Raw genomic sequence first — 17,597 nt, 5'->3', positions numbered from 1 at the left:
CAAGTCATGGAATATCTTGAGTGCTGAATGCAACTAATTACAATCTATGGAAACCTCTGCATGTTAATTTCCTTCTTTGACCTCTCACTTCCCCTTCTGTGATATGGAAATAATGTATTGTGTACCTCATGTAAATGTTGTGACAATTAAATGAATTAGTGTATGTACTCAGAACACTGCCTAGAATATAGCACATGTCCAGCAAACGTTAGTCCTGAAGACAAAACCATGATAATGATGATGATTAATGATGATAATGAGGACCCATTGTCTCTAGTGATGAAACAGCTCTCTCTGCAGTAAGTGAAGCTTCTACCCCTCACACTTTTTTGACAATGATACATATGTGTTGAGAAGGCTTGCCTCTGACGAAATAAGCCTATCTATTCTATATGTATTTCCTGCATTGCTGTTACTGGTTTGATCAATGCTGACCATTGCTGTGGAGAAATGTGTTACGATGTCTCTTCCAGAAACTGAAAATGCAGGTTATTTTTCCTATCTATACTTCAAACCCTAGGAAACTTCTTCGTGTCATGTCTCCTAATGACGTTGAGGGAGATAGCATCCTACCGGAGCAGGATGAAGGCTTCCACAGCCCATCAATGTGGTTTAAAGAGGAAAGACCTTCTTTTTCCATTTGAAGTTTCTGCGTTGATTCTCATTGTTCATTCTACTTTTCTGATCACCCTCAATCTCAAAGGGAATTTAGGGGATTCCTGACACCATCTTCTGGTTGAAAAGATTTACAAGACCTTTAAAGTAATTAAAGAAACTGGCATCAAAGACAAAAGTAGCCAAAAATTGGAATTATTCAGAAAATTTCTTTTTTTTTTTTAATTTTTTTTTCAACGTTTATTTCTTTTTGGGACAGAGAGAGACAGAGCATGAACGGGGGAGGGGCAGAGAGAGAGGGAGACACAGAATCGGAAACAGGCTCCGGGCTCTGAGCCATCAGCCCAGAGCCTGACGCGGGGCTCGAACTCACGGACCGCGAGATCGTGACCTGGCTGAAGTCGGACGCTCAACCGACTGCGCCACCCAGGCGCCCCAGAAAATTTCTTGAAGTACTTTTATGTTTGTGTCAGTGCAGTACCAAGAAAAACATGTTTTAAACAGAAACACTCTTTTTGTGGACTTTCATATTTGGGAAATTGGCTTTGTTTTTAGAGGCCCTTTTTACATTGTCCTTGATTTAATATCAGGCCTGAGGCAGAGTTTTGTCATCCCAAATAATGATGACATTAAACATCTTAAAATTAGTAAATGACAGAAAAAATGCAATTCAATAGAATGTTCCGAATTTTTACCAAGACCTTTATTAATGATTTGCTAGCAAATGTTTTAAGGGAAGTTGGTCAAGAGAGCTCTTAAATTATTTCAGTTATTCTTTGTGGATTTTATGGGATACGTCTGAGAAGATTTTTATTTATTTATGTATTTGTTTAGTTTATTATTTTTTGTTTGTTTTTAGTGACAACATGAAATTAAGAACATATGATTGTATCTGGTCATCAACTTTCATCATCAGACTGAATGCCAAATGAATTCTAGCTGTTTCCTAAATTAAAACTTGTAGTCAAAAGACAGAGTTATGCTACATTAGAGAAAATTAAAAAAAATAATTGGTCTCAGTATCTGAAGGCAAGGCCATGGTTTGTGGAAGGAAATGGATCTCTAGAGAACCCTTAGGACAGTAGAGTAAGGAGTTTGGATCATTAACCATTTGTAGTTAATAGAATATGGTTACAGTCACTGTATTTCAGTGCTGTCTGCAGTGACCAAGTCATGTTGGAATTAACAGGATATAGATTATGTGGTGGCTAATATTGATGTTGCTTGGAGAGGAGGATTGGGCTGCATTTATATGATCACAGTATAGTTAGTTTAGTTCTCTGCACTATTCTGTGTCTTGCCAACTAAATTCACGTGCGTGAGTCCAAACTGCATAGGAGACTTGTGTATGTGAGAAAGAAGTGTGTACACATACTAAGATACTGAAAAATCAGTGATGGGGTGTCCTAGAAAGTGCTCAGTCTTTAGTCAGAGATCTGGTGTCTCATCACTGCCATTAGTTAAGTGTGAGATCTGTGCTGAGTAAAGCATTCTTCAAGCTTTACTTCCCTGATTGATAAAATGCAAGCAATAAATTCTAACTACATAGCTGCTATGAGAATTAGACGTGATGCAATTCATCAGAGTGCTTTGTAAGAGGTAAAAATTCTACATAAGTTTGACACTTGAACGCAGGTTTGAACAGCCAGGTCCACTTATACACCGATTTTTTTCGACAAATACAGTATAGTACTATAAATATATTTTTATCTTCCTTTAATTTTCTTTTTTTAAAGTTTATTTATTTATTTTTGAAAGAGGAAGAGTAAGGGAGGAGAGGCAGAGTGAAAGAGGAAGAGAGAGGATCCCAAGTAGGCTCCCCACTGTCAGTGCAGAGTCCAGTGTGGGACTCGAACTCAAAAACTGTGAGAGCATGACCTGAGCTAAAATCAAGTCTTAATTGACTGAGCCACCTAGGTGCCCCATTTTCCTTATGATTTTCTTAATAACATTTTATTTTCTCTAACTTATTTTATTGTAAGAATACAGTATATAATACATATATAAAATATATGTTAATCAACTGTTTATGTTATCAGTAAGGCTTCTGGTCAATAGTAGGCTATTAGCAGTTAAGTTTTGGGGGAGTCAAAAGTTATATGTGGATTTTTGACTGCATAGGGGTGTTGGTGCTCCTAAGCCCTGTGTTGTTCAAGGGTCACTGCACAGTTGTAACTTATTATAATTATTTTTATTCATATTACTTTTATTCTATATGTGCTCTAAATCTCAGCTAGAATCAATAAATAACCGGTAATAGTCATAGGTATAAAAGTATATATTATATCACTGATCTCATACTAATTTTTCCTTCAGGAGGAAAAAAAGAACTCCTCCCCCCCCCAAAAAAAAAGTAAAACACAAATAATCGAGGGAAGAAAATTAAAAATTAGTTTGAAGATTGGGGACCAGTTTTATGTAGCAGAAGATATTGAAAAATAGCAAGAAATAACATCACCCTATTTGTAAAAACTTGGTTTTTTTCATTATTCAGATGTGTGTGTGATCACCATGCCCACTGAAGAGAAATAATGTTTTATAGACTTTTATGAATTAAAGGGAATATTCTAGATACTGAACTGGGCTAAGGGTTTGAAGAACTAAATTCTTGGCTTATTTTCTGGGTTAATTTGTATTTATTTATTTATTTATTTATTTATTTATTTTTATTTTTGGGACAGAGAGAGACAGAGCATGAACGGGCGAGGGGCAGAGAGAGAGGGAGACACAGAATCGGAAACAGGCTCCAGGCTCTGAGCCATCAGCCCAGAGCCCGACGCGGGACTCGAACTCACGGACCGCGAGATCGTGACCTGGCTGAAGTCGGACGCCTAACCGACTGCGCCACCCAGGCGCCCCATTTTCTGGGTTAATTTGAATAATAATCTCACAGTGCCCAAATCTCTAATAACACAAATGAGAAAATCAGCCGTGCTAAGTGATCTCAAAAAGTTGTTCAGACTTCAAGATTCCAGACCAGACACCAAGTCGCTGCTTCTAAACTAATGCAGGCTTCATATCAATGATACATTTATTATTCCATTTTATTAGTAAGATGGCATCATACATTTCTATAGCTCAAAGTGTACTTTGATCTCCATACTTTTGATTCATGAAAAACTCCCTGAGTTGTCTTCAATTTCTTTCATCAATGTTTTATAATTTTCAGATTACAGCTCTTTCACCTCCTTGGTTAAATTTATTCTAGGTATTTTATTCTTTTTGGTGCAATTTTAAGCAGGATTGTGTTTTTATTTTTTCCGTGTCAGAATAAATTTTTTATGGAAACAGGCTGGTGTGGGGACAAGGGGACAAACAAGTGCCTTTAGGTCCAGTGGCTCGGGTGAACTAGTGAGGCCTCTTCACATCGATGCCATACTCCGCTGACTGCAGGGGTCAAGTCCTCCATGGTTAGCGTGCTGCTTGCGGTCCTTGCTGTTGCTTCCAGAGCTGCTGGAAGCTGTGCCCTTCATTTTTCAGTGCTGTAGGGCATCACTGGCAATATCTGAGATGGATTTCTGGGCAGCTGCAGCTAGGGAGATGAGCCGAATTATGCCTGGGTCCAAGGTCTCAGAGCCAGCGCCGTGCAGGTAGTAACTAGGCACCGCATCTGGGATCATAGGCATGTAATCCTCTAGCTGCATCAAGAAACTGACCACAGGCTTCTGGACATCACTGCCTTCACCTCTCCATTGGTCCTGCTCCACAGCACGTAAACCCCAGTAGACCCAGCCCCCTCGACCTCGGTGCCTGGCAGACAGTGGAGGCGCCCAGCACCACCCCAGTCACGTGCCCCCTGCCACAGCTCCAGCCCCAGATCCGCCCCACCCCGCCCCGCCCCGCCCCACCCCGCCCCGCCCCGCCCCGCCCCGCCCCGCCCCGCCGCCGTCCCTGTGGAGCTGGCCTTGTTTTCCCCAGTGGTGCTCATGGGGCAAGACTAGGGGTACTGCTGAGGCTCAGGCGGCAGAGCTCAGCACAGACTTGTGATGATTGTCTTAATTTCTCTTTCTGCTACTTTCTTGTTGAGAGTTTGTTTTTGTTGTTGTTTTAAATCATGAACGGATCTGACATTTTGTCAAATGCTTTTTCTATATCTATTGAGATAGTTACATGGTTTTTATCTTTTTTTTGTTGTTAATGTGATGTATCACATTGATTTATTCGCAACTATTGGACCACTCTTGCATCGCTGGAATAAATTTTACTTACCTGTTAGAATGGCTAGTATCAAAATGACAAGAAATAATAAATGTTGGCAAGGTTGTGGAGAAAGGGGAACACACTCATGGTTGGTGGGAATGTAAATTGGTGCAGCCACTACAGAAAACAGTATGGATCTTTCTCAAAAATTGGAAATAAAACTACCATATCATCCAGCAATTCTACTTCTGGGTATTTATCCAAAGAAAAATAAAATACTAACTTGAAAAGATATATGGAACCCCATGTTTATTGCAACATTACTTATAATAGCCAATGTATGAAGTAACCTAAGTGGCCACTGATGGATGAATGGTATACATAAACAATGGAATATTATTCAGCCATATAAAAGGATGAAATCTTGCCATTTACTACAACATGGATGGACCTCAAAGGAATTATGCTAAGTGAAGTCAGACAAAAAAAGACAAATACCATATAGTCTCTCTTATATGTGGAATCTAAAGATAAATTAATTAAACAAAAAAAGCAAGGTCAAAGTCATACAGAACAGGTTGATAGTTGCCAGTGTTAGAGCATAGGAGAAATGGGTGATCTGTTTTTGTTTGTTTGTATTTCGGAAATAAATTAAAAACCAAGCCAAACAATGTTAGTTGGCATAGTGTAGGTATAACATCGGAATGAGAATCAGAAACTTGCTGAATTTTGGAATAAGGTAAAATAAAGGATCTTGCATACACTTAATAAATTACCAAGCTAAGGTTCAAATTCAGGTCTGTCTATAAAAGTCAAAACCTTTGTCATCATTCTAATCTCTTTTTCATCAAGAAGAAAATGTTGAAGCAAAGGGTCATGAGGATCAAAGTTAAGGCACTCTGTTTAATCTAAGCAAGTAGCCAAGGATAATAATCAAGAGCAATCTACCATTTAGATTAAAGACAGTAAATCTAGAAAATGGATCCATAGTCCAGGAAACATGCAGCCAATGTTTTCGGGACAGATATTTGGGTACAAGAAATTATAAATGCAGATTATAGAACTTGATTCTGAAGACAGCTTCTATCCCATCCAAAGGAAGATATTTCAGTGAGCATTTTTTTACTGAATAAATTTAAGATTGCCAATAGATGGTATATTGATACATAGATACATAGATATATAAATATAGAAATAGGATATATGTAGCTTAAAAGATTAGAATTTAGATAGTGGGTGGTAAAAGTGAAGAACAGAAATGAAGACATAACCTAAGAAAATGAAGCTCCTACTTAATGAAAATTTAATGGGTTCTGGAGACAGATGGACTGGGTTCACATCCAGTCTATATTATTACCTATGGAATCATAGGCAAGTTTTATAACCTCTGGAGCCTCTTTGTACTTTTCTATAAAACAGAGACCATGAAATTTACCATGTGTGGTTGTTGTGAATATTAGAAAGAATATATCCAAAATGCCTAGGGGGGGGGGCGCAGAATGATAGATTCTGATGGCTAAATAACACATTCCTATGCACCAGAGAACTGAAAAGATAAGGGAGAAGAAAATGGATGTATCAGAATAGGCAGGTTCCATTTCAAAGCACTCAAGGAATCAGCAGTTAAAAACTTAAAAAAAAAAAAAAAAAAGGTCTTATCCATTTGTGTTGAAAAAAGAGACTAAGTTGGAAAGTGACATTTGTAACATTAAAGGACCTGCTCAGTTCAACTTTGCTATTTTTACTATTTAGAGTCTGGAACACAGAGAAAAAAGGGTCTTTGAAATTTAGTTCCATGTTTCCAATTAGTAAATGGCTTCTTAATTATTATGATTCTAATTTAGGAAGACGAAAATAATGGTTCATAGATATTTTTATCCTTTCTAATAATAAAGAATAACTGGTAAGTTTGTAGTTAAAATAAACCATAGATGGATAAATGAAAAGCTGAGAATGTAAATAATCTAAAGAAAATTACATTGTTTGCTAAAAAGATCATTTCGGCATAAAAATCTGAGTCTAAGCCATATCTGATGGTAAGTATTTTGAAAGAGAAATAAAAAAGACAAAGCATAAGAATTATGTGATGTGTCAGCCAATGGCTGCCTGATAACTTTAAAAAATGGAGTCAAAGATGAGATTTCTCTACTAATAAAGAGAAAAACAGGAGTTTGGCAGGTTAAAAAAATAAGGTAAACAACTTATGTATCTATTTGTTCTAAGTGCACTTATAAAAGACAATAAAATAGGTAGACAGAATATAATAACAATGTTGATATTATGCTCTCAATTTAGTAGAAAATAGCCTATATATAGCCTCCCTAATATCATGACACATGTGACTTATGTATACGTGGCAGTCTTCCCTTAATGTTATGGCTATGTGTGTATAGACACCATTTCAGAATTCAACTCAGAAATCTCATTATGCTCTATTTAATTGGGTGTGTTTTTAAGTAAGCTGAAATCCATAATACGAGACATAATACATTTCTACCTTGTAACAGATTTATCCCATCTTGAATAATAATTGCCTATTCCACAAGAGTAACATTTGAGCACCTTAATATGGATGACTGGTAAAGAATAAAGAACACCAGGAAGTCAAATATCCTCAAATGAGAATGAATATATATAACATAAATGGTATAGAGTTGTGACAGCCTGTGAAGGATTAAAGATTTTGCTTAAACAGATGTGACCTGGAATTTATTGTAATTACTGTGGGTCTATGGTTAGTTCCAGAGAAAGCAAATAGGAAATAAGAGTAAAATATTTTATTTTCTCAATTAGGCAAGGATCAAGCTGAGGGAGATCAATGAAATCGTGATCAGTAACACCTAGCTTATCATTACTGAAAAAATAAAAGTGACTTGGAAAAAGACCAGGAGAGCAGAAGGTAGGCAAAGAATCTTGCTGGAAATTTATGGACAAATTGCTTGAGCCAGATATGTCATGAGTCATAGGCTCACTATTTCACTGTTTGTAGACACATCAAAACATAGAATGCCTTAGCCTACAGTTACACTAAACCTAATTTGAATAGTGGAGAATCTCCAGAGTTGAAACTTTTTTTTTTTTTCAACGTTTATTTATTTTTGGGACAGAGAGAGACAGAGCAGAGAGAGAGGGAGACACAGAATCGGAAACAGGCTCCAGGCTCTGAGCCATCAGCCCAGAGCTTGACGCAGGGCTCGAACTCACAGACCACGAGATCGTGACCTGGCTGAAGTCGGACGCTTAACCGACTGCGCCACCCAGGCACCCCTAGAGTTGAAACTTTTTAAATTATTTAATTGCATATACTTTTTTACTAGGATTATTATTACTGAATAAATATGCTTTTGAAAAATGTGTTTAATTTTTCTTTCTGAATAACTATGCTTGAAGGGAAGCTATTTCTGTAAACCACAATGCATACTGCCCCCAATCCACCACCTGATAATTAACCTGAATTTACTCATCCTAATTTGCAGAAATGTGGAAAAAAGTAACTTCCTTTTTATAAATCTGTAGGTTATGATAAAATTAATGATAACACAATCAACTAGTCATTCATTAACTCTAATTTTAATTTAATGAAGCAAATCTAATCTGAGTCTTTTTTTGCATCTTACCCTTTATCAATAATAATCTGAAACTATGGAATGCCATTAGAGAATGCATTAGTAAGTTGAGATCTGTGCCCTCTCTTCCAAATAGTCAACAAGATCCACAAAGTCTATGTTTTGCTTTTGATCTTAAAAAAATGAAATTCAAACTAAAGTTTCAATTTAATGAGGTTAATAGATTCAGAAAAAGCAAAAGTACAAAGAAATAGAACATAGGATAAATTAGTTCAGACACTGAGATTAATGATTTTCTTTCATAGCTAAATTATAAAAACTATTTATGAAATTATAAATAAAGATGCTTTTCTTTTGGTTATACAGGAAAATAAAATATATTAATCTAATTTTGATATTTAAGTAAAGTTAAAATTTAGAGTTTTCCAACTATAGTATTTTGATCTTTTATTAAACTTAGATTTAAAATTCAAAGAAACGCATTCTCATTTTATAGCATTATCCTCCACTTTGTACTTAAATATCTATCATTAATAGGTTATATTGGGTAAATATAATGCACTAATGAATAAATCAAGCTGTGTGGGATCAAATTAAGTTCTTTTAGAAAATAAGCTGTTATGTGTTTGAATTCTGGTTTTTGACACTTAATGTCGTTTTGACTTTGAAAAGTTACTTTAAAAGTCCCTGATCCTTATTTTTTTCATATCTAAAATGAAGTTATTAGAAGTAAGTTTATTGTGAATACTAGATATGCTCTATTTGCAATATTTACCATTGAATATGGCTCATGGTGGGAACCAGTCTTTAAAGTGTTGGGGCACCTGGGTGGCTCAGTTGGTTGAGAGCCTGACTCTTGGTTTAAGCTCAGGTCATGATCTCACAGTTTCCTGAGTTTGAGCCCCCGCGTTAGGCTCTGCACTGACAGTGCTGCGCCTACTTGGCATCCTTTCTCTCTCCCTCTCTCTGCCCCTCCCCCACTTGCTCTGTCTCTCTTAAAATAAGTAAACAAAAAATTAAAAAATAAAATTAATATTACTCCTCTTTATCCCTCCCCTTTTGCTTCTTCTGATTCCCCCTTCATCTTCTTTTTTGTATCATTATTATCACCAATTGTTTTAGCATGAATTTCATTTAAACAAATGAAAACACCATCATTCCCATGTTTGAACTGCATCATTTTACATCTGGGTAGACTAAAGGGCTAAATGTGATGAATGAGCTGTACCGATTCCAGATCAGAGCCTCTAGTGACCTTATTACTTTAGGGTAGAGTATAGAAAATGCTTTCAGAAAGAAAGATGATCAAATTGATATAGCCAAAATAATCTTTTGTTCAACTTGTCAATCAATTTCATAGCCGCAAATGATATATAATAATGAAGACTCTATTCACCATGGATTCTTTATGGTCTCTAGTTCAAGCTCTTGCTATTATTGAAAGTTTTATTCCTTACATTCATTTTTAAAATTTGACTTCATATTTGGATATTATACAGTGATGTTCACAAATGAGAATAAAGTACATGAAGACTTAGGGTCTTTGGGGAAAACATTATCAACTTAAGTATATGGTCCATGGTGATAGAGGTCAATCTGAACAGATAAGTCATTTGTTCCATCCAATGTTAATTTGGGCTGTATGCCTGAAGACAAGGTGTTGCCTAATGGAAATCATCAATTCTGATTTAATTCTGGATCTCATTCTAAATTATATTGTGAGCTTTCAGGTGGCATTTAACTTCTAGGACTAATGAACTTCCTCTGTGAAATCTTTAAGATACTTTTTTTAATTCTAAGGTAGCTACAAGGATTTTAACATGGGAAATAATGATTTTTGGAGAACTAATAACTGTGAAATGAAGAATTACAGTCTTTGCTTTTCAGGTTATAAAGGGGTCACTTCTGAAGCTGGGCCAATGAATTAGCAAGTATCTATATCACTACTCTATTTGATGTCTATGACTATATCCCCTCCCTCCCCCCACATTATGCATCTGTGTGTTCAATTTGAGTTTTGTTACACAAATGCAACTTTAGTTATCAGAACATAAAAAAATGTGGTAGACTAAGCCAATAATGAAAGGCCAAATTTTCTGCAGCATTGTCCCATTTTTTGATTACCTTGATTGCAGGGTTTTCAGCCGAAAAGTGGCAAGATCTAAGTTATATTGTGAACTGATCACTATTTTTATTGTGTCAATGCAGAGAAACTAGTTAGGAGGCTACTATAATAATATAGGCAAGACATGGTTGTAACTTGGACTTATATGATACTTTTGGAAATAATTATCAGTGGTAAGATTGTGGATAATTTTGAAGAGATAGCAAACCAAATATTTTCGGAGTATGAGAGGAAGAAAGTCACCAAGGATGATTCTTCAAAGTTTTGTTTCTGTTTTCTGAGCAACTTCATAATAAGGAAAACTGTGGAGGGGAGTAGTAGTTAATGGTGAGTGGGGGCAGAAATACTCTTAGTCATGACTTGCACATTGGATTCTCCAGATGCATACAGGTACAAAAAGCTTATTAGAGATGAACAGGTATATATATATATATTTTTTACATTTTTTAGTGTTTATTTATTTTTGAGAAACAGAGAGAAAGAGCATGAGTGGGGGAGGGGCAGAGAAAGAGGGAGACACAGAATCTGAAGCAGTCTCCAAGCTCTAAGCTGTCAGCACAGAGCCCAACACAGGGCTTAAACCCACGAACCATGTGATCATGACCTGAGCCGAACTCAAACGCTCAACCAACTGAGCCACCCAGGTGCCCCAGAGATGAAATTGTGTAAACGGAAGGTGGACCAATAAGGCTGATGAGAGAAAAAAGTTTAATTGCAATGCAGGGCTGTCAACACCATGACTAATTTGATGGAGTCCTCTGCAATGAGCATTGCCTATCAGTGTCTATTACAGAAGCTGAAATGGCTGGGCTTATCTATCCTGACCCTCTGTCACTGGATGTGGCTTCCCCCAAACAAGGTAGCTGTCTGCAGGTGAGGCAGACTTTAAAGATCTGGACATTGGAGGCTGCCTGCTGACCTCACAAACTGCAGCTGGGCAGCAAACCTGGCTAGGAAAGATCTGGCATTTTTTATTGACTTTTCCATATTCATTAAGAGAGCTGCTGCTCAAGGATGCAAATGGACCTTTCTTTCTGAGGAGAACCATACAAAATAGACATTAATTGGACAAATTACAGCTTGTCTCAGGGCTCGAAATGATGCTTACTGTCTCCCTCTTTCACTATCGATTTCTAATTTCCCAACACTCTGAGCTACTATCTCTGTGGCCTTAGTATCTTGCATGGCGAAGTTACCTAGACCCTGCTTTCAAAGGAGTCTGAGCCCGGATCCTCTGCTCTTCTCAGAAAATGGCTGTTGTTATATATTTATAGTTATAATTGGTCAAAAGTGTAGTAAGAAGCATCCAAATGGAACAACCAAGTTTAACATGCATTTTTTTCTGCGTCTCGTGTAACAGCAGTGCTACATTCTCATAATTGTCGGGGTCCATTACCATTGCCTAGGGAGTAATTCCTCTTCTTGTGTAGAGGTCCTGGAAACAAAAGGCACCGTATATGCTCAGGAATCATCTGATTTTATTTTATTTTATTTTATTTTATTTTATTTTATTTTATTAATTAATTTATTTATTTTAAGTTTATTTATTTTGAGAGAGAGAGAGAGAACACAAGCTGAGGAGGGGCAGAGAGAGAGGAGAGAGAGGAGAGAGAGAATCTCAAGCATGGTCTGCATTGTCAATATAGTCAGAGGCAGGACTTGAACTCAGAAACCATGACATCTTGACCTGAGCTGATATCAAGAGTTGGATGCTTAACTAACTGAGCCACCTGGATGCCCCTGATTTTGTAATTATAGTTACATAAGATACTTTTATGTATCCTATGTGAAAGTAATTTCCTTCTAAAGATCAGGATTTCTGATCCTACAGGGTCCAGAGTTGTGGAGACAGAAAGCATCAAATCCCTCTTAGGTCATCAGAAATGATAATGAGACCATTCAGCTTCCTCACTTGGTTTCCAAATGCGAGTGTATTTTTTCTACTGGGTAACATTTTTTTTTTTTTTGTATTGAATATATAGTCAGAGTCCTGAAGGATAGTATCTTATCCTTCAGAGTATCACCCTAAAGGGGAAAATCAGCTGTGGTTTCAACAGGCTGTCCCAACAATCTATCAGGTGATGAATGAAATATGAAAAATGGATCTCCCAATCATAATCCCACAACCACACCTTCTTTGCTGAAAGTGAGTGCCCTAGTCTCCTGCGATGTGATGTGGGATCCCATTCCAGTGCATCAAGTAGTGGGTAAGCCTTCAGAAATTGGAGGTCAAAGTCCAGGGGATAGAAAAAACAAATCCATTACCCAGAATAAGTGTGTGTGTGTGTGTGTGTGTGTGTGTGTGTGTGGTGTTCTTTGTTTTTTTTTTGGTTTTTGTAATTCTGTTCTTTCCAAGGAAGGGCTCTAGAGAAATCAACTTTCCACTTGGTCTAGTCAAGAAATGATATCACATGGAGGCACCTGGGTGGCTCAGTCGGCTAAGTGTCTGACTTCGGCTCAGGTCATAATCTCACGGCTCATGGGTTCGAGCCCCACCTCGGGCTCTGTGCTGACAGCTCAGAACCTGGAGCCTGCTTCAGATTCAGTGTCTCCCTCTCTCTCTGCCCCTCCTCCGCTCACACTCTATCTCTCTCTCAAAGTTAAAAATATTAAAAAAAAAAAGAAAAGGAAAAAGAAAAAAGATATGATATCATATGAAGACTTCACAAGGCTCTCTGTTGCTGGCACTTCAGACATTAGGCAATAATGATGATTAGATTAGTCTTGGGAAGTAGAGTCCCTGATATTGGGCTTATGTGTAGCCTCCATTCCTATAACTAGGTCTTTTTAGTTCATATGTGCACATCAAGGCAGAATGATGTTGGCTAAAGACGATAACTGACATCAACTGGCTGAGATAATTTGTCTACTTAGTTGTTCAGTGTTTTTTGTACTTGGATGCTCTCTAGTGGATATTAACATGTTACAGACAGATGTCCAAATGTAGACACTGATTAATTAAAGATTTATGCCGGAAAACATAGGATGGCTAATAAAAATAATTGAATCCTTATGTTATAATGTACAATTATTGGAAGAACACTGAACTAAGAGTCACAAACACAAGGTCTCATCTTGAATATGACATTAGTAGGACCTAGACCTTGACCAATTGTAACTGCATTTGTGAAAATAGGAATATTACTTGCTCTGAATGCCTCAATGTGTTATTGTGGTAAATAGTAAATTCTGGTGAAATTTAAGTACTGTTTAATATGGAATAAGAATAGTAATAAGCAAAAGTCCAGCCAATGAGGTTTTTAGAACTCTTATTCATAAGAATATAGAGAGTGATTCTTCCTTGTGGAAACTTGATTTCATTCCATCTCTCCTATAAGTCTACCTTTGTCTAACTGTTTCCTTAGAGTAATAGTCTCTAATAGTTGTGACCGCATAAATGCCTTTCAAGTTATAGCACAGGGTGGTTTTACTAAATTGTTTTACCTCAACACTTAGTGGTTTTACCTCAGTACTTAGAGGTCACTTGTTTTGTGTGTTTCTTTATCCCCTATTCTCTGATACTAAAGTGAAGGGCACACATTTTAGTTTTTGTGGTTGTTGTTATATCAGTATTTCACTTCTAGCTATAGTGTAAATTCTCTGAATTAGATAGTGTAAATTATCAAGCTACCTCCTCCAGACCTGCAAAAATGTGGCTAAACAGTATGAAGTTTTATTTCTTCTTTATGTAACCACCCAGAAGTGACTGGTTGAGGGCCAAGGGAGAAGTTCTGCCATATTTTTCATCCAATGACACCTAAACTTCCTCTGGTCATCACCATTTTCTAGTCACTATAAAGGAACAGAAAGTACAGAACAATGGTTTGGGCTTTAAAGAGTGATTGGTTACCCACTGAATCTAATAAAAGTGTAATTTTGGCTTATCACATCTGATCTCGGTAATTGGAACTAAGAGCCCCTTAGAGAGAGCTGGCCAGTTATCATCAGCCAAGGTGGAAAAAGTATGTCTGTCACAAAGTAATCTTGAGCCTAGGTCAAGATGAATCTAATATAATAAATTATAAACAGGTTGGTAATGAAATAGGAAGCAGCAGCATGAGCTGATAGCTGAGTCATATAATTAGAAATTCTTGAAATAAAAATCTATTAATTCTTATTATTGAGGTCTTGAGAACCTGCAAAATTTCTACAACCAGCTAACAGACTTAAACCATGCCTTAAATTCTGTTCTTCCATTTTTATGAAAATACATTAAAATTTATCTAACATCTGCTTACTCCTTTTCTTCCCTCTACTGGGATCAAGAAAGTTCTTATGCCATATCATGTGCTGAACCTTTGCAAAAAACTCAAGTCAATTAATTTTTGAAGCCAAAATGACATTTAATTCCAGATGAAAACTATCATATCCATTATGTTGGCCAAACTAACTTTCAAGGAGAGCTTAAAACTATGGAGATTCTGTCAGTGCAGTGACCCAAATTACTTTTTGCCACTCATTGCCTCATCAGTGCAATTTAATTGATTCAACAAGGTCATAACTGGGCATATAGGCAAAGCTATAGAATTTCTTCCCAATATACAAGTTGATGTCAACTTCCAACCAACATGTTTTTATTACCAGAATTGTTTGTTATGCTATGATTATTTTTCAATATGTCATAAATTACTTACAGCTATGCTCATATTGACAAAGTTCTTATCTACTGACACCAATTATTTCCCCTTTAATCTTGTCAGATGGCTGCTGTTCAGTATAAGGTGTCCTTAATTAACAACTAACTGTAATTAAAAGTATAATGAAAATATATTACATTGTCAAGACTCTGTTCATCTTGATGTTATACAAGGACAATAGGACTGTTTCTATGAGAATGTAATGCTCAAATATTTAGCCCTCAAAATTTTCTCAGTGCATTTCAAGGATTAGCATTTTGAAATCATTGTTTTAAAATTTCAATAAGTACTAACTCCACTAAAAATAATATATACGACAACAGCTGTTTATGAAATCGTTCTCAGAAGTAGCTGTTTATTTTTTGTGTGGAAGAAAAATGGAAAAATTAGGAAATAATTTATTCTTAGTAAGAATCAAAGCTTGAAGCCATCTCTTATTTATTTAGGCCAATTATCCAATTATATTCTTGATATTAGGTCAAATTAAGCCATAAAAATTAATAGTAGTGCAATTCATCAAAAACACATTAATATTTTTACTTAGACTACATCTTTGAGTATATTCATTCTGTCTTGGCAGTGTATTGAGGTTTTCTATTGACACAGGATTTGAAGTATTTGCTTCTTTGTTATTTGCTTTGAAGAAAGAAATGAAATGTAAAAATCTAAATAAGAAACGTTTTCAAACAGTATTGAAAGAAAATTAGATCAGAACTTTTTCTTTTGATTTTTTAAAAATTGGCCTTCCTTGGGGCGCCTGGGTGGCTCAGTCGGTTAAGCATCTGACTTCGGCTCAGGTCATGATCTCACAGTCTGTGGGTTCAAGCCCCCGGTCAGTCTTTGTGCTGAAAGCTGAGAGCCTGGAGCCTGCTTTGGATTCTGTGTCTCCCCCTTTCTCTCTGCCCCTCCCCTGCTCACTCTGTCTCTGTTTCTCTCTCTCTCAAAAATAAATAAACATTAAAAAAAAACACCACCACTTAAAATTGGCCTTCCTCTATATTATGTAATTTCTCATCTAATATCCTCTTACATTTTAGCATTTTACTATATACTTACTAAGTACCTGAGGGCTTATGATATATTTTGCACACAAATATGCACTAATTTTTTTGTGAATAAACGATATGGTGATCTGACACATGTTTCAGAGACACTCTGTGAAGTAACAAAGGAAGATGCACAATTACTTGATCAGAAATAAAATTAAGGGTCTCTGACTAATGATGAAATCACAACCATTAAGACAATTAAATATTACAAAGTCATTGTAATTTTATTTTTTCTCTACAGTGTCAATACCCTACATCCAGTGACTACCAGAAACATAATTATTTGGCTGAACTATTTGCATTTATTACTCATCTCAACAGAGGAAAGAAAAAAAAAAGACCAGGGTTATATTGTGATTTATTATAAAACAGATATATTTGGTCTTCATATCCCATTCCTGCACAGAGTTCCTAAAACCTTTGGAATTTCTTAAGTGAAAAGAATGATAGAGGTGTCTTGATATTTGTAACAAACCCCTTTCAACCACATCTGAGTTTAATGTTAATGAGGTGACTTTTGGATCTATCTAAGGATGGGGTTGGTTTGCCATGGGAACCAACCTATGTTTGGAAGGTTGGTAGTTTCAGTTCCATCCTTCTGACCTCCTGGGAGAGAAGATGGGTTAGAGGTTGAATGGATCAACAACAGCCAATGATTTAATCAGTCATGGCTATGTAATGAAGCCTTCATAAAACCCCAGAAAGATGGGGTTTGGAAAGCTTGCAGGTTGATAAACACACGGAGATTTGAGGATACTAGTGTATTAGGAGAGGTCGTGGAATCTCTGCCCTTTTCATATACCTTACCGTATGCATCTTTCATCTGGCTGTTTCGAAGTAACTCACTTATACAATCAACCTGTAATCTGGTAAGTAAAATGTTTCCCTGCATTCTGTGAGATGCTCTAGCAAATTAACCAAATGTAAGGTGGGAGTCATTGGATAGTCCAATCTATAGTTAGTTGTTCAGAAGCACAGGTGACAACGTGGACACACAAATTGGCTTCTGAAGCGTGGGGTTGGGGGGTGCAGTCTTGTAGGGCTGAGCCTTTAGCCTGTGAAACCTAATGCTATGTGCCAGGTAGGTTGTGTCAGAGAGTGAAATTGCAGGACATCCAGCTGCTGTTGGAGAACTGCTTGCTGGTATGAGGAAAGAACCAACACGTTGTAAATTGGAATCAGAAACATTAGACAGCCTGATGGGAATGAGAAGGAGGACTTAGTACCTCTGATTTTCTTTCTCAAACTTTCTTTCTTTTTTGCACAGTACATCAATTTGAATCCCAAATTTTTTGCAAGAATTACTGAAAAATGACAGGACAGTTTTTTACTCCTGGAGTTGCTAAATTTTGAGAATGTGTTTCAGGAATGCTTAGCAGGTATTTAACTTTTCTAAGGAGAGATAGCCTACCTGTTACAGAAGCTGACAAAGAGGAAAGACAAAGAAACCCTGCATGAATCCAGA

The sequence above is a fragment of the Puma concolor genome, chromosome D1 (assembly GCF_028749965.1).
Source record: "Puma concolor isolate L17-30 chromosome D1, mPumCon1.1.hap2, whole genome shotgun sequence".
Classification (NCBI taxonomy): Eukaryota; Metazoa; Chordata; class Mammalia; order Carnivora; family Felidae; genus Puma; species Puma concolor.
The sequence above is the reverse complement of the archived record's forward strand: the minus strand, read 5'-3'. Positions refer to the sequence as shown.